We start from the raw sequence: 26,304 nt of genomic DNA, 5'->3' as shown, positions 1-26,304 counted from the left end.
TGAACCTAAATTCGTTTTAATCGTCAATAACTAATTACCTAACTCAATTTAATTAGTAAACAGGGTTACATCAGATGGTTAAAATCAGTACCGAAAGTATGAACCAACTTTATATACCGTTGAGTAGAAATTCTAGAAATAAACCGAGATTTACCGAATTTTGCCCTTACGTAAATTTATATATAGATAAATGTAAACATATAACTACACACACACACACACACACACACACACACACACACACACACACACACCAACAGTAAAGGAGGCAATTTCGAAAAAGTTTCTAAAGTTAAAAAAAATATTACAAAATAGAGAAAACAAGTATGCCAATGTTTTTAGAAATTTTTAATTCAATTCCTTTTATATGATTTTTAAAATGTAGCTCTTGGTCAATTAAAACACCTAAAAATTTGGTTTGCTTAACATGGGGAATTACTTGATCACCAATCAGAATTTTATGAGACTCGTCGGTCAGTTTTTGATGACGTATTCCAAACAACATAAAGTTGCATTTACTTAGGTTTATTGAAAGTTTATTCACATTAAAATAATCATTAATATTAATTAATTCTTGGTTTAAAGTATGAAAAATTTATTGAAAGTTAACACTTTTATAAAATAAAGTCGTGTCATCTGCATAAAGATAAAAGGTAAGGATATCTGAGGCGTTTGGTAAATCATTGATGTAAATTAGAAATAAAAGAGGGCCAAGCAAGGACCCTTGGGGAACACCACAGGTAATGGGCTTAAGATCAGAGGTATGATTGTTAACAGAAGTACATTGAAATCTATTTGATAAGTAATTGTTTAAAAGTTTAAGAGCCACACCACGGATACCATAATTTGAAAGTTTAGTAATCAGAATATGATGGTCAATAGTATCAAAAGCTTTCGACAGGTCAATAAACAAGCCAGAGGGAAAAGAATTGTTTTGAATTGCATCAATAATGTTGTTGGTTAAATCAATTAACGCAAAAGACGTAGAATAGTTTTTCCTAAATCCGAATTGTTTATTATAAAGAATATTGTGCTTGCTTATAAAATCATAGACGCGGTTATAAATAATCTTTTCAAGAATCTTTGAAAAAGAGGGAAGGATGGAGATTGGACGATAGTTATTTGGATTGGACTTGCTACTTTTCTTGAAAATTGGAATAACTTTACCAATTTTTAGGGAGTTGGGAAAAACACCAGATGTAAGAGATAAATTAAAAATGTAAGTGAGAGGAGAGAGAATAGTGTCAATGGATTTTTTTGATAACTTTAGCACAAATGTCATCGATGCCAGAAGCCTTGTTGCTTTTAATGAATTTGTGATTTTGTGCACTTCTTGTTCGGTTACAGGTGAAAGAAAAATTGAGTTAGGAATAGGGGGATGTAAGAAGTGATGAAAAGTTTATCAGAGTCATTGTTTATTTTTCCAGCAAGGTTGGGTCCAATATTTGTAAAGTGGTCATTGAATAGATTTGCTACTATTAAAGGTTCTTTTATTAATTTTCCATCAGCTAAAATTTCAATATCGGCAGGTGCATTTTTATTTGACTTAAGAAGAGAATTGATGACACGCCAGGTGGCCTTGATATTGAACTTAAGCTTAGTAAAAGTTTCACAAAAGTAATCCAAATTAGCAGTTTTAAAAAGGTTGTTTAATTTATTTCGATAATGCTTATATTTTGATATATTAGAAAGTGTTGGATGGCGTAGACTTTTAGAATAAACTTTCTGTTTGTACAAAATCGAGGTCAAAAGTCCATCGGTTATCCATGGTTTAAGTTTAACTTTAGCTTTGGATGGTTCACTTAAAGGAAAGTGTTTATTATATAAGGTGGTAAAATTATTAATAAATGTGTCATATGCCAGATTTGTGTCTTGCGTACTCACGACATCATTCCATGGAAAATTTGATAAATCATTACGAAAATTAAGGATATTGTGTTCACTAGTATTTCTAAATTTAAGATTGGTATTGATTACTCGCTTACTCGGTTTATTTGAACTGATGTTAAAAACAGGAAGGTGATCTGTAGCATCATTAATAATGATACCACTAACAGATGATTCAAAATCATTATTGAAAATGTTGTCAATTAGGGTAGCGGAATGTTCGGTGATGCGTGTCGGTCTATGAATAAGCGAAATGAGAGAATTGTTGAAAAGACAATGAACAAAATCATTAATATTGTTATCAGATTCAAATTTGAGTAAGTCAATGTTAAAATCACCGAGGAGAAATATTTTTTTATTTTCTTTCGTTATGTCTTTAATAAGGAGTTCAAAGTTCTGTGTAAAAACAAAAATTAAATTAATTATTTATTTGTAGGCCAAAAAGTCTAGCGCCCTCGGACCACAGGCTGGCCAAAAAAAGAACCACAGACTGGCCGTGTGTTTCACGACCCCTGCTCCCTTTTAACGGAAATTTAACACAGGCTCAAGTTGACTACAACAGATCTACGTTGGGTAGCGCCCTCTATAGTTTTGAAAAAAACGTGCGTTCTGCTGACAATTGCTAGCGCCCTCCGGACCACAGGCTGGCCAAAAGTCTAGCGCCCTCGGACCAAAGGCTGGCCAAAAAAAGAACCAAAGACTGGCCGTGTGTTTCACGACCCCTGCTCCCTTTTAAAGGAAATTTAACACAGGCTCAAGTTGACTACAACAGATCTATGAGCCAGGTTAAAGTATCTGTTGAATGACATTGTAGAAAACTGTAAATTTGTAGACTTTAATAAAAAAAAAAATAGGCCCGAGTGCAATTGGGAAAATTTATGTAGTTTTTTGTCTGTTGTCAAATACCCACACTTGTCTTTATGGCAATATTACGTCAAGAACCTTTCAACTTGATTCGCCTGCCCTTGAGAAATATTTCCACAAGCAATACAGGTTTTAATAAAACAAAAATGATTTTAAAACGTTTAAACTGTTTAAATATTATTAATTTTAATACAGTAATCCATTCAGATTACTCAGTAAGTTTTGTATACCGTATATCACTTTAAAAGTTGTTATTGCATTTTTTTTAATATTTCATATTTACTAATTACTTATTTATACACTTTTATTTACAATGTGTATTACAGTATATGCAATTTGTTAAAAATATATTGAAGTTAAGTATAGGAAAATGTCATGCTATAACAATAAAAAAAAATGCATTTATAGTACCGTAAATTAACTCAAATGTTTAAATTTTATATTGCACATTAATGTTTACTACAGAAAACTTTAAAAGTTATTGATATTGCACAATTATAATTACTTTATACACTTTTATTATTAAACTTCATAACCTATGAGGGTCTGATACAGAAAAGGCTAATTGAGTGGTACGAAAAATATCATAAGACCATACTTCATGATGGTCTTTGGATGAAATGTAAATAAAAATATTACTAAGCACTAAATGTACAAAGTGGTCTCTAGAAAAGGATGACCAGCTACTGAAGGAGATGATTATACTGGATCCTTTCCAGTACAGAGAAAGAACATAGCAACGTGGAAAAGTATGGAAAGACATTGCAAGCAATAATTCACCATCTTTTGACATCAACTTAGATGGAACAAATGTGAGGGATCGGTGGAATATATTAAAGGAAAAGTTGAGGGCAAAATTCAATAATGAGATACAACAACCATAGAAGATTTGCTAAGTTAATATAAGATGGATGGAGTGATGGAGCACAAGGTAAAGAGGTTCATTTCAGACTAAATCATTGTAAAAACTGACAGAAAAACAGGCTTAGGCCTAAGAGGTAGAGCATTACATTTTTTCAATTATACGGAGTATGATTTCCATTTGTTTATTCATTTGAAAGTTTTAATTTTGTATCTGTTGATGAGTTAATTCCATTTGTTGTTTCATCATCAACAACATACTTGATTGCGTCTCTTCAGCTTTCTTCTTAGCAGCAGCATCACTCTCCATTTTCACTTTTTCTGCAAGAAAGTTTGGTTGGAAGTAGACAGTTGGCATGTTCATAGACGAAGGTGCATTGTTGGAGGATATTGATGTTTTGGACAGTTAATAATTTAAGGTCAGAGAAAAGCTCACTAGTGTGATCTAGGCGTGACGCACCAGAGATGAGGCGAATAGCTTTTTTTTTGGAAAATAACAATTTTGTTGAGGTTTGAAACATAGTTGTTTGCCCAGACAATATTACAGTAAGAAATAAAAGGTAAAACAAGTGAACAATAAATCATGCGAAGGATTTCTTTGGGCAAGTAAAATGAAAGAAGATATAAAATTCCAATATTTTTTGAAATTTTAGTTTGTGAAATGTGATGTTTGAAGTTTAGTTCTTAGTCTATTTCTACTCCAAGAAATTTAGTATGCTTAACAAGAGGAATTTTGTGGGCAGCAAGGTAAACATTATGAGTGTCGTTAACCAAATCTTGGTGTCGAAAACCAAAAAAGCATAAAATGGCATTTGTTAATTATTGAAAGTTTGTTTGCATTGAAATAATCGTTCACGTTCTTCAATTTCCTATTAAAAGTATTGAAAATGAAATCAAAATTAGTGTGTGAATAAAAAATGGTTGTGTCATCAGCATAAAGATAAAAAGAAAGGATGTCAGATGCATTTGGTAAATCATTCATATACAATAAAAAAAAAGAAGAGGGCCTAATAGAGACCCTTGAGGAACACCACAAACAATAGGTTTAAAATAGGAAGAAACATTGTTGATATAGGTGCATTGAAGTCGATTGAACATATAATCTTTAAAAAGGTCAAGAGTAATGCCACGGATACCATAGTTAAAGAGTTTTGAAAGTAAAATAGTGTGATCAATGGTATCGAATGCCTTAGAAAGATCAATGAATAGGCCAGACGAAAACCACTTATTATGAATAGCATCCACAATGTCGTTGGTAAGATCAATTAAAGCAAAAGAAGTGGAATAGTTTTTTCTGAAACCGTATATGAAATAATTGTACTGTATAGAGATATTAATATAAAAAAAGATGAAAACATTTTTTGAAGAAGTATTTAATATAATTCACACACGTACGTGGGCCTATTTAATTACTGGTTTAATGAAATAATTATATAGAGATATTAATATAAAAAAAGATGAAAACATTTTTGAAGAAGTATTTAATATTTATCAGTTTTCAACAACAAAAAATCCAAGTCGATCCAACCAGGTTTTTCATGCAAACACGCCGAATATAAAAACATGGAGAGAGGGTTTGAAACAGGCTGTTTTATATCAAATTTTATACTCACTAGAGGGTGAGCTCGCTTCGCTCGCTCCCCATCTAGGAAGTGTAGACGATGATTCTCAGAATGATTCTCCGCCTGACCTGGAGGTTTTCGGTCGGTTACCATTATTGAAATGCTTGATATTCGTAAAACTAAACCTACTCACTAACCTGTTTCACAGTGTCTGTGAATAATAGCGTTTTACGTATTAGTGTGTGGCCCTTATAACATTATTTTATTAGTATTTTAATGTTTTATTGGGGAGGTGTTCTGGGCGTTTATTCAAATAAATACCATCCTAATTGGTATAATTAATACATTATTCCGCTAGCCGTTTTGGCCTAAGAAGGAAGACGTTTTAGACCAGTCCTACTAAACACCACCAGATACCACCAGATATCACCAGATACCACCAGATACCTACTAGAGCAATAAATCTTACCACCAGAGAGTAGCCACCTGTTTGGAATTGATTATTAAGGGTATATTGCAAATTCCAAAGCTTAATTCTTTCAGAAACTGATCAAACTTTCTCACCGTCGTATTCCAGAACCGAATGCGTTTGATAAACATTATAGCAACGAAACGAACGCATTCATCCGTGTCTCTTGCGTATTGTATTCAACGGTCAACTATGAGGCGCTACCGATGCTTTTTTGTTACTTTTGTTCGTCACATAAAATACACCAATCGATTGCGCGATTATAGTCCAGTCCCTAAGGGGAAATGATGTTACCATAGTGGATACAAGTGTGCCCTTTGGCATATTGATAGAACATGATATGGAGATACCAAAACAAAGTTAGTGGAAATCTGATTTGACCTCTGTGACCTGTGACCTCAATTTTTATATTTCTATCTTAAACAGCCATATCTCGACAACGGGTTTGACAATTGAAATGATATTGGTGTCAAATAGATCAGAGGGTACATATTTATATTCGCTATAATAGCTATAATTTTCAAAAAAACGATCGGAAATGTAGTTTCTGAATGTTTTGACCTTTGACCTCGGCTTACTATACCTCAATAACTACTGCTCAAAATTTCTTGAAATTTGTTTCAAATTGTTAAGAGCATACACATTTATATATACTCTAATTAAAGATGTTCTTCCAAATTCACAGGAAATGTCATTTACTGACCTGACCTTTAATGTTTAAATATGTATGCATCTCTGTAACCAAATGTCATAAAAAGTTCCGTTTGGTGTCAAATTGTTCAGAATGTAAACATTTATATTAGCTCTAATAGAAGATGTTATCATATTTTTACTGGAAATTTCAGTTATCGCAGTTTGAGGTATGACCAGGATATACTGTTAAGCGTGCGTGTGTCATACTTATAATAATATACCTAAAATATAGATTTAATGGACCAGAACTACATTCAATATCCTATTTAGTTTAACTTTTACAATTTTCTTTCTTAAATTTTCATTTAATTCGATCGCATGGTAGGTGTATCGTTTAGGATATTTTGAAGTACGCCGTCTATATTTATGTTGTGATTTTTTATTTTAGTGTAGGTAACGAGAAGCAGTAATAGACGCACGTGTGTGATTTTCTGAGACACGGCATATTATTATTAACTACAGTTTAATTTTCGGTTGTTAATTGAGAGCTCAAGAGTTAGTAATCATTGTTAGATCATAATTAGAATCTACGTTATAATATTTAATAAGTAGTCTATGCATAAGTGTTGATGAGTATGCACGTAGTTTTCAATTTTGGCATCCATCTTGTGTAAATGTTACGTACGCAAACTTGTATAATGATAGCTAGTATACAGAAATAACATGTTAACGTAGATATATTTACAGATCACCTGGATTTAATAACATAGAATTTAATAACATAATCATAGTGTTTATATTTCATGTGTTATGTGGTTAGTTACATTGTTTAGAACCACCGCTGACGGTATTCCTATAGTTTAGTTATTTATAGCGTACTCATTTTGTCCGATCGTACTGATTGAAGCTAGATCGGTCGTCATGCTTGATTGATTTCCATATAGATGGCGCTATAGCAATTGCTTAATTTGCGAGTTATTGTTATTATATCTTACAGATTTCGAACCAAATACCATACAATCTAATTTTTCGTGTGTACCATATTTTACGTTGCGTTAAAGTTTGAGATTGAGTCGTATAACAACAGTGAGGACGCAGTGTATTCTTTTTTGTGTCTTACAGTAGGCATGGTAAGAGCAACACTTAATATCAACATAAAATTAGATAAACATTTTGTTGATTAACATAAAAAAAAAAAAAATCAAGATCCTCAAGAAAGAAAAGATGAATTAACCAATGAGTTTTGATACTCATAAAACATATGACTAAATTATCAATTCATTGCTTGAAGTGCGGCTGAAAACAGTGAGGAAAAACCGAAGGAAAGAGTGAAAAATAAAAACATAATTATGCTTAAAATATTAGAAATCTGAAAAGGATCAAAGACAAATTAATTACAAAGCTGATTTCTTTTCAAGAACATACTGGTGTGGAATATAAAAAGAAAACAAACAAGTGAGCAGTCAAAAAAATTACCATCTATTCTTGTAGAGAAAATGAAAGAGGCTGTAATTAAGGCAAATGCAAAAGACAAAGCTCCAACACTGATGATGAAGATGAGGCAATAACACATCCAGCGCATAACACTATACAACAAAGTCTTTGAAACCAGAAGAAATGAAGAGAAGCAATGATATACAAAAACATGACAAACTGACATCAACCATTACCGACCAAACGAACATTATCACATGTACTGTACACAAATAATTTACAAAAGTAATAAAAAAAAAAAAATCAGAGACCGACTAGAGAAGTAAATAAACCAAGATATAAGGTTTCATGCAGTAGGACCATCTTATACAGTTTGTCAATCAACTAAAATAAAAATGAAATGAATTTCAACAAATCTTTGATTTAGAGATTATCAGAAAGCATTTGTCTCAGTAAAACAGGTATTACCAATACCTAGAGGTAATTATTATACCTCAACAAATAGTGATTACGATCACTCAAAGAGAAGTTAAGGAAGATTAGTAAGATAAGGAGACACTTAAGATCTTCACTGCATTGGAAGAGGTGTTTTATCAAAGAGTTAATCTAAAAAAAGTAAATATCACTTATAAAAAGACAAAATAAACAGTTAATTTAACCAAAACCACATTAACTTTTAACAATTTTTTTCCGATCCAATTTTTGGTGAAATAGTGAATAACTATTATGTGATATTAAATCAATTATATTAAAACATTCAACAAAAATATTTGTAAAAATTACATTGTCAGGGGGACAATAATTATATCTTTAATAGCATGTGATGTTATTAGCTAATATTTCAAATGTAGTTTTGAAACTTTCCCAGTACAAACAATTGCCATAATTGTGATAACATTACAATACACCCATCCTCTGGGACCTATTTTCAAGTGTAGCTAAAAACTTTCAAGTACAATTCCGGTCATTTTGATGTGTATAGATGCATGCAGTAGCATTAGAAAAGCGAGGGAGTTGGTTGGGGTGGATGGAGAGACACATATGTTTTACATGTTTGTCTACACTATCAAACTAGTTTAACAAAAAAGGTGTGATGTGCCCAAATATGGTAGTAATACGATACACATTTTTTGTCACATTTTATAGTGTAGACAGAGTTGACCATTTGTGTAACATGTAAAAAAGTATGTCTCTCCATCCACCGCAACCACCTCCCCTCTCTCGCTCTCTTTTTATAGATTATTAGTTGCTAAATATATGCAAAACGATGGGTCATAGCTCAAATTGACATTTCCAATTGAATTCTGACAAAATAAGAGCAAATATAAATGTGTATATTTTAAACAATTTGACACTAAACTGAACTTTTTAGAACAAATAGTTATCGACATATTCAAACATTAGAGGTAAAAAAACTTAATTTATGGTAATTTTTTGAAAAAAAGTTTCTATTAGACTAAATATTAGATTTATTTTCTTAACATTTTGAGCCCATTTTTCAAATCTCTGAGATTGCGCGTTATTGAGATATTAGGCAATCAAGGTCAAACTGAAAAATAAAGCCTTTGCGGCCATTTTTGTACAATTTTTTTCATTGTAGCGAATATAAATATATATCTTCCGAGCATTTTGACAAAAAAATTATTGTAAAATGTCCATGCGTTATCAAGATATGGCGATTTTTAGTTATATAATAGAAAAATATACAAATTGAGGTCAGAGGTCACAGAGGTCAAATCAGATTTTCAGTAATTTGTTTTGGCATCTCCACACTATACTCTACCAAACTGCTATATTGAATAATTTGTATCCAGTCTGGTAACATCTCACCCCTTTTTCTCCCCTTAGGGACTGGACTATTACTCTTTCTTTCTTTTGACATTATGTTTTTATCATGTTTTGTATGTCAAATGAGGCGCTACCGATGCTTTTTTGTTTTTTGTCAGTCACATAAAATACACCAATCGATTGCGCGATTAGTCTTTCTTTTGACATTATGTTTTTATCATGTTTTGTATGTCAAAATCGGTAACGACAACATAACAATTAGCATACGATAACATTTTTTTTGCACATTAATTTTAATTATTTCTCTTTGTTGCAGACTCATCCAAAATTTCAAGGTCATTATTTATTTATTAATAAAAATTTTTGTATATTTTCTATCTCACCAGATATTTCTTTAGACATACAATACACGGTAATATCAAGTTAAAACTTCTATTTTATTTTCTCTTCCACATTCCTATTCTATAATGAGTTTACTCTATTTTAACATACGATTACCATTACTGACAAAAAAGTAGTTGGCATTCAGCTTTATTTATTTTTAATAAATGTTATAGTGTACAGAAATGAATTTCTGATTTTATTTGACCAAATAAATTCAGCGGTAGCGCCTCATAGTTGACGGTTGAATACAATACACATGAGGCACGGATGAATGCGTTCGTTTCGTTGCTATAATGTTTATCAAACGCATTCGGTTCTGGAATACGACGGCGCGAAATTCAACTTTAAACTTCAATTTTTATCCGTTTCTGAAAGAATTAAGCTTTGACATTTGCAATATACCCGTAATAATCAATTCTAAACAGGTGGCTGCTCTCTGGTGGTAAGATTTATTGCTCTAGTAGGTGTCTGGTGGTATCTGGGTGGTGTTTAGTAGGACCCGTTTGAGACGGCTTGCAACATTTTTTTTTATTTTTTTTTATTTTATTGTTTTTATTTTATGTCTTTAGGCAATAATATGGGCAAGGATTACCGCGCCATCATAGGCAGCGGCGGGAGACATTTCATATATTTTTAAATGTTCTGCCTGATTTTGTAAAAACTTTTGTGATTATTTTTTGCCTTTTGATGTCTGTACTGTTTGGTGAACATTTGTATTTCTGTTTGGTGATTTTGTCTTGTCAACGGTCTGCTTTAAATGTATTTTTAATCTACCTGACTGGCCTAGGCTTACAATCGCTTGCTCAACCTGATCGCTCACCGGCGTGAATGAACTCTGCTGCACCGCTCTACAGTAGGCCTACTAAGCAATTTTCCGCTAGCATTGTCCGGGCTTGAATTACAAAATGTGCTTCCCAAAATTCAGTTACAGGCGTGCTTTCCTATTTACAATAAGAAACACGACATTAAATAAACCCCGCCAGTTGCTTGACGTGGAATGTTGGAAGAACATTAAAGATGTATTGTCCCTTTGTCGAATTCCAAAAAAATAAAAAATAAAATATTTCGAAAAAAGTGGGTCATTTGGAAGTATCATAATAGTTATTAACTTTCACCAAAAATTAGTCGAAAAAAAAATCATTTAATTGAAATACAGACGTTTTTTTGTTTAAAAAATAACTTTGACTTCCAGTCAAAGTTTTCGATTAAAACATATCTTATAATGCAACGCGCTTGTTTGGCTACTCTGTAGGCCTATGCATAATCATAAAACTTCCTTGCGATCTATGTGAAAACACCTTCTCAACTTGAATTACAAAATGTGCTTCCCAAAATTCAGTTACAGGCGTGCTTTCCTATTTACAATAAGAAACACGACATTAAATAAACCCCGCCAGTTGCTTGACGTGGAATGTTGGAAGAACATTAAAGATGTATTGTCCCTTTGTCGAATTTCAAAAAAATAAAAAATAAAATATTTCGAAAAAAGTAGGTCATTTGGAAGTATCATAATAGTTATTAACTTTCACCAAAAATTAGTCGAAAAAAAAATCATTTAATTGAAATACAGACGTTTTTTTGTTTAAAAAATAACTTTGACTTCCAGTCAAAGTTTTCGATCAAAACATATATTATAATGCAACGCGCTTGTTTGGCTACTCTGTAGGCCTATGCATAATCATAAAACTTCCTTGCGATCTGTGTGAAAACACCTTCTCAACCATGACGAGTTGTAAACAATCTTAATTAGCATATGCATAATGCATACTCGTGGTTTGAAATCTTTGTTTACTTTCGCTCGCGATGATTTTCCAGACAACATGTAATCAAATTAATTTACCTGTTAATTACGTAAACTTCTTGTTTTTGGCTCGAATTTTCAACCTAAAGTGAATAACTTTAATATTACTTTGATATGGCCAATTTAAATTTAGAATATTTTGACCTTCATTTTTTTGTGTTTAAAGGGACAATACATCTTTAAGCATCTAAACATTGGCTTTACGCGCGGTTGTCGTGCAGGAAGAAACAAAATAAGGAGAATTAAACTTATCCTACGTACTGCAGCTAAAAATAACTATACTTGGTGTAGGCCTAGAAGAGGTTTAAATCTTGCCAACTTGATAGTAATTCAAAGGGAAACGCGCCGTAAGGAAAGGTTACGTTACCATAACCTACCGTCTGTGATGGTTTGTAATGCCAGGTCTCTTTGTAACAAAATGGACGAATTCAGATCAATTATTTTGGAGCAGAAAGTTGATATTGCTGGTGTCAGTGAAACATGGTTTATGCCTGACATTCCATTGAATTACTTTGATATCGATAATTATGATTTGATGGTTAAGAGCCGCACCCAGAAGCGAGGAGGAGGTGTTGCTTTTTATATTCGGAGCTGCCTCGGAGCATCCTCTGCCAACATTAAAGTGCCCGAGAATTTGGAAGTAGCTTGGATTAAAATCCGCCCACATAGACTTCCACGCATAGTTTCAATTTTTTATTATGCTATTGTGTATTTTCCACCGAATTGGAGATATGAATCTGAGCTGATTGAGCATCTCATTTTTGGCATTGATGACATAAGCACCAACCATCCACAAGCTGGAATAACCCTAATTGGTGACTTTAACAATAATTTAGACACATCACAGATATGCTCAAGCACTGGTCTCAAGCAAGTTGTAAATGCACCCACTCGAACGACGCGATTCTCGATAAGATAATTACAAATGTACACAAGTTGTATCAGCACCCTGTAATTGGCTGCCCTGTCGGAGCGAGTGACCATTCGTCCATCTTTTGGATTCCCAAGCTTAGTCAAATCACAAAGACATATACCACCAGGTACAAAGTGGTTCGACCTAAAGAATCTGCCATTAGAGAGTGTGGAAGCTTGATTGCGCAACATGAATAGCCTGAAGTATTAGAAAATCCATCGTCCAAGGAAAATGTGAACACAACAAATACTTACTTTCCAACCAAGACTATTAAACTGCACAGTGAAGGCAAACCTTGGATGACACCTTACGTGAAAACGCTGATTTGTGATCGCCAGAAGGCATTTCATGAAGATCCCCACTCGGTGAATTCAGTAAAATCAGAAATTGAAAAAGCCAAGGCTGTTTATTATGCCAACCGAGTTCAGAGACATAAAAAGGCTAACCCGGCACAGTGGTACAAGCAGATTCGAATCATGACCAATCAAGGGAAAGCTAACTCTACTATTAACATTCCAGATGACTTAAATATTTGTAATTCTAAGGATGTTGCTAACTTTCTCAATAATAATTTTGTTAATTTTACCAATGAAGTCCGACCCCTTGTAAGGGAGGAACTTCCGGCCTTTTGTCACGGGGATCCTAACCCAGACCCAGTTTTCCAAAAATTATGAAGTTTATAATGCACTTAAAAATATTAAAACCAAGAAAGCATCTGGCCCTAATGGTTTGCCTGCCAAATTAATTAAAGAATTTGCATATGAAATTAGCAAACTTCTGGCTGCAATCATAAATCAATCCTTTGGTAACGGTGTTGTCCCATCCCAATGGAAAAGGGCCATGGTTATCCCTATTCCGAAAACTAATCCTGCGACTTGGGATAAACTTAGACCAATTTCCCTCACTGACCACTTTGCAAAAATTTCAGAAAGTTTCATGTCTAAGTTGTTGTTATATGACATGAATCCCAACCTTGACCACAACTAGTATGGTAATCGTAAAGGGATATCTACTAATCATTATCTTGTTAAGCTTATGGATGTTCTCTATAGAAATGCTGATAAGAAACAAAGTGAAAGTACTGTAGTAGTGGTTACTGATTTTAAAAAAGCTTTTGACTATGTTGACCACAATGTATTAATCTGTAAGTTGATTAAATTTCAAGTCCGTCCATCTGTAATTACATGGATTATGAGTTTTCTAAGTGATAGAACACAATGCGTTAGATATCTAGACACCATTAGTGAATGGAAATACATTCATGGAGGTGTCCCTCAAGGTACCAGCTTATGGCCCCTCTGCTTCCTTGACATGGTTAATGATGTTTTTTTTACGATAAGACGATTGACGTATTTAAGTATGTTGATGATATTACCATTGTCGAACCCCGTCTTAGGAAACAACCTAGCTTTATGCAAAATCACTTAAACGAACTATCGCAATAGGCGACAGTTAATAATATGAAACTTAATCCTAGCAAATGTTTAGAGTTATGAGTGTAAATTTCTCTAGAGAAAATGTTAATCATGTTGTCAACATTGATGGACAGCCGTTGAACATTGTAAATAATACTACAATCTTAGGCGTTAACATTAGTTCTGATCTTAAATTGAGCTCTCATATCACTAAAGTGCTTAGCAAATCTAATAGTATATTATAATGTTGAAAGTACTTAAGCGATTCAAAATGCCAATCGTTGACTTATTAACTATTTACACTGGGTATGTCAGACCCTTAACTGAATACGCTGCTCTTGTGTGGCATTCTGGTCTTACCAAACTTGAATCAAATATGTTAGAGCGAATCTAAAATTTTTAAAATATAGTGAAATTTGATAATGTATTTGTGAGAAAATGGCGAATTGTTCTTAGAAAAGAATAGACTGTACAGTACATTAATTCACAACAAAAACGAATCGAGCGACTACAAAATTTACATAACAATTATTGTGTATTATGCAAGAACGCTAACTCTTCCCTGCATAGACCAAGTCTGACTGCAGATCAATATCAATCAATAAAAACTGTTGAACTAACTAAAACTAACGCATTGATTTTACACCGCTTTTTCGTAGGCATACGTCTCGATAAATATCAGGTTTACATAAATTAGAGTTGTTCATCTTGCTTTATTTTACTACGTTACTGCTGTTGAATATTTTGCTAATAATATATCGTAAGTTTACTTTCAGTTTAATAATCGTCAATTACGAAAAATAGCATTTAAAAGTTCACTCTATAAGCACTTTTTAGTCTTCTCTTTCTCTCTCGCTGGTGGTAAAATTATACTTGCAGTAATTCCGAGTTTGTTTGTGGAAATGTGGAAATCGATATATTTTTCTAACTTTTTGTTTTTATTTATAATGTATTGCTTGGTAAAGTTTGAGTTTTTAATATGTCATGTAAATTGAGGAATTTTAATGGTTTTGATGCATAAGCTAGGTCAGATAATGGCTCAAATTGATAGGCACAATGTCGCTGTTATCGGCGGCCAAGGACGATCGCACACGGCTACCTCTAATGTCATTTTAGTATTTGCTATCCTGGCTTAGTAGGCCTAGAATAATTGTTTTCTGACGCATAGGTCTATGTCAACATTGTATTAACCGGTATTGCTTTAGACTAAAAGGACCTATTTATTATTAACCAATGCCTAGCCATTATATGGCGCTAAATACTAAAATAGGCAGGACAGCTGATTTACTTTTCTAGCTACAGTAGGCTACCTTTCCTATGATGAATTTATTCGGTTTTTTTTATAATAGGCTTAATAATATATAATAAGCTTACGTTTTGCTTGATGATTCTACTTTGCCATAGCTTAACTAAGCTTTATTTTATTTCTATTGGATTCTAACTCTACCAATATCGAGCACTATTATTAGACTATTTAGTAATAATTTTTGTATTAAAACCATTTCAGAGGAAATCGCTAGATGTACTTTGAGTTTAAAGGACGATCAATCAATATTAATATGCTTTGTTATACAGATCTAACATTACAGTGCGTATAATGAAACAACCTCTTAAAATGGATATGAAAGGATTTTAAAATTTCACAAAAATGACTTTGTATGAATCCTTTTAATGTTAATAAACAGCACACAAAAAAATTAGATTCAAATACCTATTAGAACTTGAGAAATAAACAAATAAAATGTTGGTATAAAACGTCCGCAAAATGGCCGACCAACTGGCACGGCATCTTAATTTTTATGAACGTTCTATACGCACGTACGAGATCGTCAAATTTAGAGTTTGAAACACCCGGGGTTGTAGCCACGGCAGCAGTCGTTTTGTGATTGGTTAATGAATTTTAATACAGTCCAATCACGGCCTTGTCTCGTTCGCGGACTGTGTGTGGTGTAAACAAAATAAACAAACCCATCCTACACGAGACTCACGTGTTGCAAGCTCCCTGTTGCTGCTGCAGTCGTAGAAAATATCGATATTTCACAAATCAATAAAAAGTTATATCTGCAAAGATTGTACGTGAAAAGAAGAAAGGGTGTATTTGTACATCTCACACTAAACCACTCACGCAGACTACAAAGTAGGCTAGGTCTAGTAGACTAATAGTTTCTTCTAAATTTGCTAGTACTATACTAGGCCTACACATGGAGTTTACTCCATGGCCTACATATAGTACAAGAGAGTAGTAGTCGCCGGTCCACCGACGAACCTCCAGGAAGTGGTGGACAAGGCGCGGGCGTAGACGTATGTAAAAGGCGACGTAAATAAAAAAGGTAAGCTTGTGTTGAACTTGTTTTTGGCTCTGAATTTTGTTATTGACTAATATAGTAATATAATAATACTGTACTAATAATTAAAGTAGAGCAGAGGTGAGGCAGAGAGGATTATTATAGTTTAGTTAGTACTGTAAATTAAATAATAACCTCTTTCTGTTTGTTACCAAGTCATAAAATATAATACTATAGGGCCTAGGTAGGATTGAATAAAAATAATAGTACATTTCCAACCATTTATTGGTCTTATCTTTGCAGATTTATGGAATCAACAGTACATGAGATGGCTTGAAGAACTGTAATACCTGTAGTACTAGTAATAAAATTGTAAACATCAACAAATTATATGGCAGAAATAGTGTGTGGAATGAATTTTATTGAACAAATGTATCATAATGAGTTTGGAACAAGCAGGATTTTTCAAACGGGACATAAATTACTTTTGAGACCTGAGTGATACATTTTAATTCTATCAACACCAGCCAGCTCCATCTTATTCAAGAGATTCTTTCATAAATGTCCATTGTACATAGTATTTGGCTAAATAAATAAAAAAAGAAGTACAGTAGTGGTTTATTTGTTTATATACCCAGACCCATTTAGTTAAACTATATGATGCACTGCTACTAGTGTACTGTCTGGTAGTACATTACCATAGTTACAGTATGACTGTAACCATAGCATTCACGTCTAAAGCATTCTATTATGCATATTTTACTATTCTTCATAAATATTTAGTTCTGTAATTTTAATTGTCTGCGCTCATTCTATACTTGGTGTCTTAGTATACTGCATATGTATCGTGCAAGCTTGATCCAAGTAGCATCTATTATAAAGTACGCTGGGCATCTTTCTATTCACCTGAAAAAAGGAAAATGAATACGCACATGTTTATCTGCCCTCAAAACAAAACAAAATAATAATTTAGTATAATGTATTATATAGGTTTGATCAACAGTTTAAAATAGCAATGCTCAGTATCTGTTACCTTAATATTATAATTTGACTCTAACATTTGCGCTTCCATTCCAATCAATAAATACATTTGCTTATCCCGTCCATCAATTATCATAGTTCCACTCCAATTATAGACCTGTAGGTAGGTAAAAATACAAATGAATTGTTTATTTATACTGTATTAATAATATATGATACAAGCTCAAATACCCCTAACTAGGCCTGGCCTGTTATACCCTTTATTACTACATTAGAGAAAATCCACCTCTATTCATTTTAATTGGGAATCCTAATATTTAGTATTCAGTGTTGCCTAGCCTAGGCTCTAGCTAGGGTGGTATGTAATTAATAACAAAAACATATTTTAATAATGCGTTAGTCAGAAACGGACACTACAGCACACAACAATATTAATAAACGTACTTATAAATAATGTGTATATACATAATACAGTAACACAATTGTGCCTACCGTTAACACCCTCAACGATACATCAAGGAGCATACGCTCTCAGCTCACCTCTGGCCGGGCGACTAAACACCGTATCTAGCAGTCATCACTACTAAAAAGGCCTAGCCTAGGCCTAGCTAGCTCCAGGCCATGGCATTGTCAAACACCATTTACTCGTCCAACGGTTTCTTCAAAACGATGTTAACACACGATGTGGACGAATTTCCATCAATTTCAGTTAATTACAACGAAATAATAATAAAATGATGTTTCAATAATACGTGTATATAAATAGCGAAATAAACATCGCTCGCCAGAGGAGGGTCGAGAGAGAGGCCAAGGTGATTGACTCTGTGATTCTCACGCATGCGCAAAATAACTCCGTGTACCCAGCAAGATAGGCATTTGGCTATGAATTTCGTGAAAGGTGGCCTTGAAAAACGAAATTAAAATCCGTTTAAAAAAAAACATGGTTGATAATATGAATTAATTTTATTCGATTAAGCTAACATACTTATCCAAGAATAAAAATATCAAAGCGATAAGTAATTACTACCATGCTTTTGCATCAATCAATGATTTACTCCTAAATTCCTATCTCTGTAATACAAAAATAACTTTTAGTGACGTCACAAAAAGTTTTTCATAGGTTTCCCAGGGGCGTTTTGAGGGAGTTGTCGTCCTCCAAAACATTAAGTATGACTATGGTGAGCTTAAAACCGATTGATCTACACGTTGAGCCAATAAAATGATATTGCTATCCATATCCATTTTAACAGCATATAGTTATACCTTTTCTGTAGATATTTAGTGGATATTTTTAATACATTCCATGCAATCGGCAAAATACATCTGTAAATATTATTAATTTATTTTGTTCAGTGTTGGGTGTATCTCTCATTGTATGCAACGCAAAAAGAACGGGCAACGCAATTAATTTCACTAAACACACAGGCTTAATAGTACATGTTGTTATTGAAGAACCAATTTAAAAGATAGTATATAAACTATTCTGGTGATTATTATGTTTGCCAGTTTATATTTTGTTAGAAAAGAATAGACTGTACAGTACATTAATTCACAACAAAAACGAATCGAGCGACTACAAAATTTACATAACAATTATTGTGTATTATGCAGGAACGCTAACAAACTACATGTACATGTACTGTCTCTTTCTTTACAATGTTGTAATCCAAAAAAGGCCAATTAGTCTTTAGTGGTCGCTTGGAGAAGTAAGTTAACAAAATCAAGTTGGGTATCTGGGTAAGTATTATTTCAAATGCATTTACGCTTAGAACAAATAAAATTAGGGAGCAATGCCAATTTGCTTATGTAAAAAATATTTAAAATCCAATTCAGCGTTTAAGCTTTTTAAGTTTTTTTTTTTCAACTTACTAATATTTAGTTTTCAATACGTTACCGATGCCATAATTTACAGTAAGGTGGACAATTGCTGTACATTGGTGCTTTATAATAATAAAACTTCGATATACAATATATTACAGTAAAAATTAATTACATATCATTAAATACAGTATATTACTAATAATATGTATAAATTAAATAGGGGCCTAGTTAAAATAAACAGCAAAATACGTTCATTTTAATGTTATTTTTAACAGTAAGTTGTTCAATTACTGTAAATTGACAGAAACTTACATTTAGTTTTATTCCTTAATTTACAATACTAGATACCATCTAGTTGGTTTTTTAATACATGGTATTTTCGGCGTAAAATAACCATGGGAAACTGAGATGATACACTCCGTTGTGGAAATAAGTATGGCTCTTTGCGCTTAAAGTATGCTTTCCAGGACGTTATTCGACGTGATCATCTACGTAAACATTGAACATTTCTTGAACAGAAGCCCAGGGGCTTGATTTCGAGACGGACTTCTTTTCGAGATTTCTTTTGTAGACAAGATGGGCTTCTTTTAAAAACGAAGCCCATATGTCGATAAATGTTTATAGATTTTTAAAAGAAGAAAATATTATTAACAGGCTTACTAAATTTAAAAGATAAAGATGATGAAATCTGTGAGAATGAGATTCGAACCCGGAACCTTCTACTTAATATGCAGATGCACTCCCGCGTAGTACACAGAACAACATTAGTCCCTCAATTGTACCCACGCGCACCAGAGATATTGAATATAATAAACACATTTTTATATTTCCGAAAACTAATCGTGCGACTTGGGATAAACTTAGACCAATTTCCCTCACTGACCACTTTGCAAAAATTTCAGAAAGTTTCATGTCTAAGTTGTTGTTAAATGACATGAATCCCAACTTTGACCACAACCAGTATGGTAATCGTAAAGGGATATCTACTAATCATTATCTTGTTAAGCTTATGGATGTTCTCTTTAGAAATGCTGATAAGAAACAAAGTGAAAGTACTGTAGTGGTTACTGATTTTAAAAAAGCTTTTGACTATGTTGACCACAATGTATTAATCTGTAAGTTGATTAAATTTCAAGTCCGTCCATCTGTAATTACATGGATTATGAGTTTTCTAAGTGATAGAACACAATGCGTTAGATATCTAGACACCATTAGTGAATGGAAATACATTCATGAAGGTGTCCCTCAAGGTACCAGCTTATGACCCCTCTGCTTCCTTGCCATGATGTTTTTTTACGATAAGACGATTGACGTATTTAAGTATGTTGATGATATTACCATTCTCGAACCCCGTCTTAGGAAACAACCTAGCTTTATGCAAAATCACTTAAACGAACTATCGCAATGGGCGACAGTTAATAATATGAAACTTAATCCTAACAAATGTATAGAGTTATGAGTGTAAATTTCTCTAGAGAAAATGTTAATCATGTTGTTAACATTGATGGACAGCCGTTGAACATTGTAAATAATACTACAATCTTAGGCGTTAACATTAGTTCTGATCTTAAACGGAGCTCTCATATCACTAAAGTGCTTAGCAAAGCTAATGGTAGATTATATATGTTGAAAGTACTTAAAATGGATATGAAAGGATTTTAAAATTTCACAAAAAGGACTTTGTATGAATCCTTTTAATGTTAATAAAGAGCACACAAAAAATTAGATTCAAATACCTAGTAGAAATTGAGAAATAAACAAATTAAATTTTGGTATAAAACGTCCGCAAAATGGCCGACCAACTGGCACGCCACTTAATTGTTATGAACGTTCTATACGCACGTACGAGATCGTCAAATTTAGAGTTTGAAACACCCGGGGTTGTAGCCACGGCAGCAGCCGCCTTGTCTCGTTCGCGGACTGTGTGGCGTAAACAAAATAAACAAACCCATGCTACACGAGACTCGCGTGTTGCAAGCTCCCTGTTGCTGCAGTCGTAAAAAATATCGAAATTTCACAAATCAATAAAAAGTTATGTCTGCAAAGATTGTACGTGAAAAGAAGAAAGTGTGTATTTTTACTTCTCACACTAAACCACTCACGCAGACTACAAATTAGGCTAGTCTAGTAGACTATAGTTTCTTCTAAATTCGCTAGTAGTAGGCTAGGCCTACACATGGAGTTACTCCATGGCCTACAGTACAAGAGAGTAGCAGTCGCCGGTCCACCGACGAACCTCCAGGAAGTGGACAAGGCGCGGGCGTAGACGTATGTAAAAGGCGACGTAAATAAAAAAGGTAAGCTTGTGTTGAACTTGTTTTTGGCTCTGACTTTTGTTATTGACTAATATAGTAATATAATAATACTAATAATTAAAGTAGAGCAGAGGAGGTGAGGCCGAGAGGATTATTATAGTTTAGTTTGTAACTGTAGTGTAATTAAATAATAACCTCTTTCTGTTTGTTACCAAGTCATAAAATATAATACTATAGGGCCTAGAGGTAGGATTGAATAAAAATAATAGTACATTTCCATCCATTTATTGGTCTTATCTTTGCAGATTTATGGAATCAACAGTACATGAGATGGCTTTGAAGAACTGTAATAGTACTAGTAATAAAATTGTAAACATCAAATTATATGGCAGAAATAGTGTGTGGAATGAATTTTATTGAACAAATGTATCATAATGAGTTTGGAACAAGCAGGATTTTTCAAACAGGACATAAATTACTTTTGAGACCTGAGTGATACATTTTAATTCTATCAACACCAGCCAGCTCCATCATATTCAAGAGATGGATTCTTTCATAAATGTCCATTGTAAAAAAAGAAGTACAGTAGTGGTTTATTTGTTTATATACCCAGACCCATTTAGATGGTTAAAAACAAACACTATATGATGCACTGCTACTAGTGTACTGTCTGGTAGTACATTACCATAGTTACAGTATGACTGTAACCCTAGCACTCGCGTCTAAAGAATTCTATTATGCATATTTTACTATTCTTCATAAATATTTAGTTCTGTAATTTTAATTGTCTGCGCTCATTCTATACTTGGTGTCTTAGTATACTGCATAAATGTATCGTGCAAGCATGATCCAAGTAGCATCTATTATAAAGTACTCTGGGTATCTTTCTATTCACCTGAAAAAAAGAAAATGAATAAGCACATGTTTATCTGCCCTCAAAACAAAATAATAATTTAGTATAATGTATTATGTAGGTTTGATCAACAGTTTAAAATAGCAATGCTCAGTATCTGTTACCTTAATATTATAATTTTACTCTAACATTTGCGCTTCCATTCCAATCAATAAATACATTTGCTTATCCCGTCCATCAATTATCATAATTGCACTCCAATTATAGACCTGTAGGTAGGTAAAAATACAAATGAATTGTTTATTTACTGTATACTGTACTGTATATTGTACTGTATATTGTACTGTATATGATACAAGCTGAAATACCCCTAACTAGGCCTGGCCTGTTATAACCTTTATTACTACATTAGAGAAAATCCAACTCTATTCATTTTATTGGGAATCATAATATTTAGTATTCAGTGTTGCCTAGCCTACTAGCTAGTAGGGCGGCATGTAATAACAAAAAAATATTTTAATAATACGTTAGTCAGGACACTACAGCACACAACAATATTAATAAACGTACTTATAAATAATGTGTGTATATACATAATACAGTAACACAATTGTGCCTACCATTAACACCCTCAACGATACATCAAAGAGCATACGCTCTCAGCTCACCTCTGGCCGGGCGACTAAACACCGTATCCAGCAGTCATCACTACTAAAAAGGCCTAGGCCTAGCTAGCTCCAGGCCATGGCATTGTCAAACACAATTTACTCGTCCAACCGTTTCTTCAAAACGATGTTAACACCCGTGTTAACAAGACGATGTGGACGAATTTCCATCAATTTCAGTTAATTACAACGAAATAATAATAAAATGAATGTTTCAATAATACGTGTATAATAAATAGCGAAATAAACATCGCTCGCGAGGAGGGTCGAGAGAGAGGCCAAGGTGGTCGACTCTGTGATTCTCACGCATGCGCAAAATAACTCCGTGTACCCAGCAAGATAGGCATTTGGCTATGAATTTCGTAAAAGATGGCCTTGAAAAACGAAATTAAAATCCGTTTTATAAAAAACTTGGTTGATAATATGAATTAATTTTATTCGATTAGGCTAACATACTTATCCAAGAATAAAAATATCAAAGCAATAAGTAATTACTACCATGCTTTTGCATCAATCAATGATTTACTGCTAAATTCCTATCTCTGTAATACAAAAATAACTTTTAGTGACGTCACAAAAAGTTTTTCACAGGTTTCTCAGGGGCGTTTTGAGGGCGTTGTCGTCCTCCAAAACATTAAGTATGACTATGGCAAGCTTAAAACTGATTGATCTACACGTTGAGCCAATAAAATGATATTGCTAGGAACCCTTTCATATCCATTTTAAGCGAATCAAAATTGTTGACTTATTAACTATTTACACTGGGTATGTCAGACCTTTAACTGAATACGCTGCTCCTGTGTGGCATTCTGGTCTTACCCAACTTGAATCAAATATGTTAGAGCGAATCCAACATTTTTAAAATATAGTGAAATTTGATACTGTATTTGTGAGGAAATGGCGAACTGTTCTTAAGAGTCACTTGGTGGGATTATACTAGGGTACCTCCTTAGTCGTCCAGTATAAGTTAGAGTAGGACCACAGGTCCCCTTTACTCAGCCCTCATTTTTAAAATTTGAGTGTAACACAATTAAGATTTATAATATTTGTAATAATACTCTACAAATTTATTTTGTTAGGTTATTACCTAAAATAATTACCAAATTATAATTATAGTTATTAGTGTTAGTGTTATTATTATTACTTAATAGGGACTTTACGAAATACGACGGTTATAAGAGAGGACGACGAATATCCTGTGTTCGCTAGAGCGTAAACCATCGCTTGTGATTGGTCAATTCACTTGCGTTGCGTTACGTCCTTGCGTTGCGTCGCTAGTGGGAACCACGCTTTAAGTAACAAATAGGCTAGATCACCAGTGTCATTACGCGCTCTACACTTGTAGGCACATTTATTGTTCTGTAATGTCCCAATGTCACGTGACGCCTCACTTGCTGGGTTGCCATTTCAGATGGCACCCACTGGCTTTTGAGCATACCTGTATTTTCTACTTAATCATTTATCCCTCAGGGCAATAATTTTATTTTCTATTTTTGCCGTTATGATCCTCCAGGCACTTGTCAGAATAAATATTTATTCATACCATTATCATCTATATTTATGTTTTGTTTTGTGTCTTACATAGACCAAGTCTGACTGCAGATCAATATCAATCAATAAAAACCGATGAGCTGTGGCGAAATATAGTTTGGTCGGCCATCTTGTCATTTTCTAACGCATTGATTTTACACCGCTTTTTTGTAGGCATACGTCTCAATAAATATCGGGTTTACATAATTTAGAGTTGTTCATCTTGCTTTATTTTACTACGTTACTGCTGTTGAATATTTTGCTAATAATATATCGTAAGTTTACTTTCAGTTTATAATCGTCAATTACGAAAAATAGCATTTAAAAGTTTACTCTATAAGCACTTTTTAGTCTTCTCTTTCTCTCGCTGGTGGTAAAATTATACTTGCAGTAATTCCGAGTTTGTTTGTGGAATTGTGGAAATCGATATATTTTTCTAACTTTTTGTTTTTATTTATAATGTATTGCTTGGTAAAGTTTGAGTTTTTAATATGTCATGTAAATTGAGAAATTTTAATGGTTTTGATGCATAAGCTAGGTCAGATAATGGCTCAAATTGATAGGCACAATGTCGCTGTTATCGGCGGCCAAGGACGATCGCACACGGCTACCTCTAATGTCATTTTAGTATTCGCTATCCTGGCTTAGTAGGCCTAGAATAATTGTTTTCTGACGCATAGGTCTATGTCAACATTGTATTAATAGGTATTGCTTTAGACTAATAGGACCTATTTATTATTAACCAATGCCTAGCCATTATATGGGGCTAAATACTAAAATAGGCAGGACAGCTGATTTATTTTTCTAGCTACAGTAGGCTACCTTTCCTATGATAAATTTATTCATTTTTTTTTTATAATAGGCTTAATAATATACAATAAGCTTACATTTTGCTTGATGACTCTACTTTGCCATAGCTTAACTAAGCTTTATTTTATTTCTATTGGATTCTAACTTTACCAATATCGAGCACTATTATTAGACTATTTAGTAATAATGTTTGTATTAAAACCATTTCAGAGGAAATTGCTAGATGTACTATGAGTTTAAAGGACGATCAATCAATATTAATATGCTTTGTTATGCAGATCTAACATTACAGTACGTATAATGAAACAACCTCTTACCAGCATATAGCTATACCTTTTCTGTAGATATTTAGTGGATATTTTTAATACATTCCATGCAATCGGCAAAATACATCTGTAAATATTATTAATTTATTTTGTTCAGTGTTGGGTGTATCTCTCATTGTATGCAACGCAAAAAGAACGGGTAACGCATTTAATTTGACTAAACACACAGGCTTAATAGTACATTTTGTTATTGAAGAACCAATTTAAAAGATAGTATATAAAATATTCTGGTGATTATTATGTTTGCCAGTTTATATTTTGTTAGAAAAGAATAGACTGTACAGTACATTAATTCACAACAATAACGAATCGAGCGACTACAAAATTTACATAACAATTATTGTGTATTATGCAGGAACGCTAACAAACTACATGTACATGTACTGCCTCTTTCTATAAAATGTTGTAATCCAAAAAAGGCCAATTAGTCTTTAGTGGTCGCTTGGAGAAGTAAGTTAACAAAATCAAGTTGGGTATCTGGGTAAGTATTATTTCAAATGCATTTACGCTTAGAACAAATAAAATTAGGAAACAATGCCAATTTGCTTATGTAAAAAATATTTAAAATCCAATTCAGCTTTTAAGCTTTTTAAGTTTTTTTTTTCAACTTACTAATATTTAGTTTTCAATACGGTACCGATGCCATAATTTACAGTAAGGTGGACAATTGCTGTACATTGGTGCTTTGTAATAATAAAACTTCGATATACATTATATTACAGTAAAAATTAATTACATATAATTAAATAGAGTATATTACTAATAGG

General features: G+C 33.1%; 1 protein-coding gene and 2 long non-coding RNA genes across 4 annotated transcripts in view; 1 reads left to right on the top strand and 2 right to left on the bottom strand.

The window, feature by feature from the left end:
• Positions 1-16,807: 16,807 nt before the first annotated feature.
• LOC140049452 (uncharacterized) lies at positions 16,808-18,064 on the bottom strand. Its single transcript, XR_011845257.1, has 3 exons — positions 17,770-18,064; positions 17,330-17,434; positions 16,808-17,202 (listed from the first exon to the last, which is right to left on the bottom strand). It is a non-coding gene; the product is annotated as an uncharacterized lncRNA (long non-coding RNA).
• A 3,864-nt stretch (positions 18,065-21,928) lies between these two features.
• Positions 21,929-23,275, bottom strand: LOC140048806 (uncharacterized). 2 transcript variants are annotated; one of them, XR_011845148.1, is made up of 3 exons: positions 22,827-23,275; positions 22,371-22,475; positions 21,929-22,248 (listed from the first exon to the last, which is right to left on the bottom strand). It is a non-coding gene; the product is annotated as an uncharacterized lncRNA (long non-coding RNA). The 2 variants fall into 2 exon arrangements; XR_011845147.1 differs by having other exon boundaries at positions 22,875-23,275.
• Positions 23,276-25,986: 2,711 nt separating this feature from the next.
• The window catches only part of LOC140049807 (uncharacterized), a 70,640-nt gene continuing 70,322 nt past the window's right edge, over positions 25,987-26,304 (top strand). Inside the window, exon 1 of the mRNA XM_072094756.1 lies at positions 25,987-26,018. The gene's annotated coding sequence lies outside the window, so the exon portion shown is untranslated. The remainder of the gene's footprint in view (positions 26,019-26,304) is intronic.

Source organism: Antedon mediterranea, chromosome 5, assembly GCF_964355755.1.
Source record: "Antedon mediterranea chromosome 5, ecAntMedi1.1, whole genome shotgun sequence".
Taxonomy (NCBI): domain Eukaryota; kingdom Metazoa; phylum Echinodermata; class Crinoidea; order Comatulida; family Antedonidae; genus Antedon; species Antedon mediterranea.
Note: the sequence above shows the minus strand (reverse complement) of the source record. Positions and strands in the feature narration are given on the sequence as shown.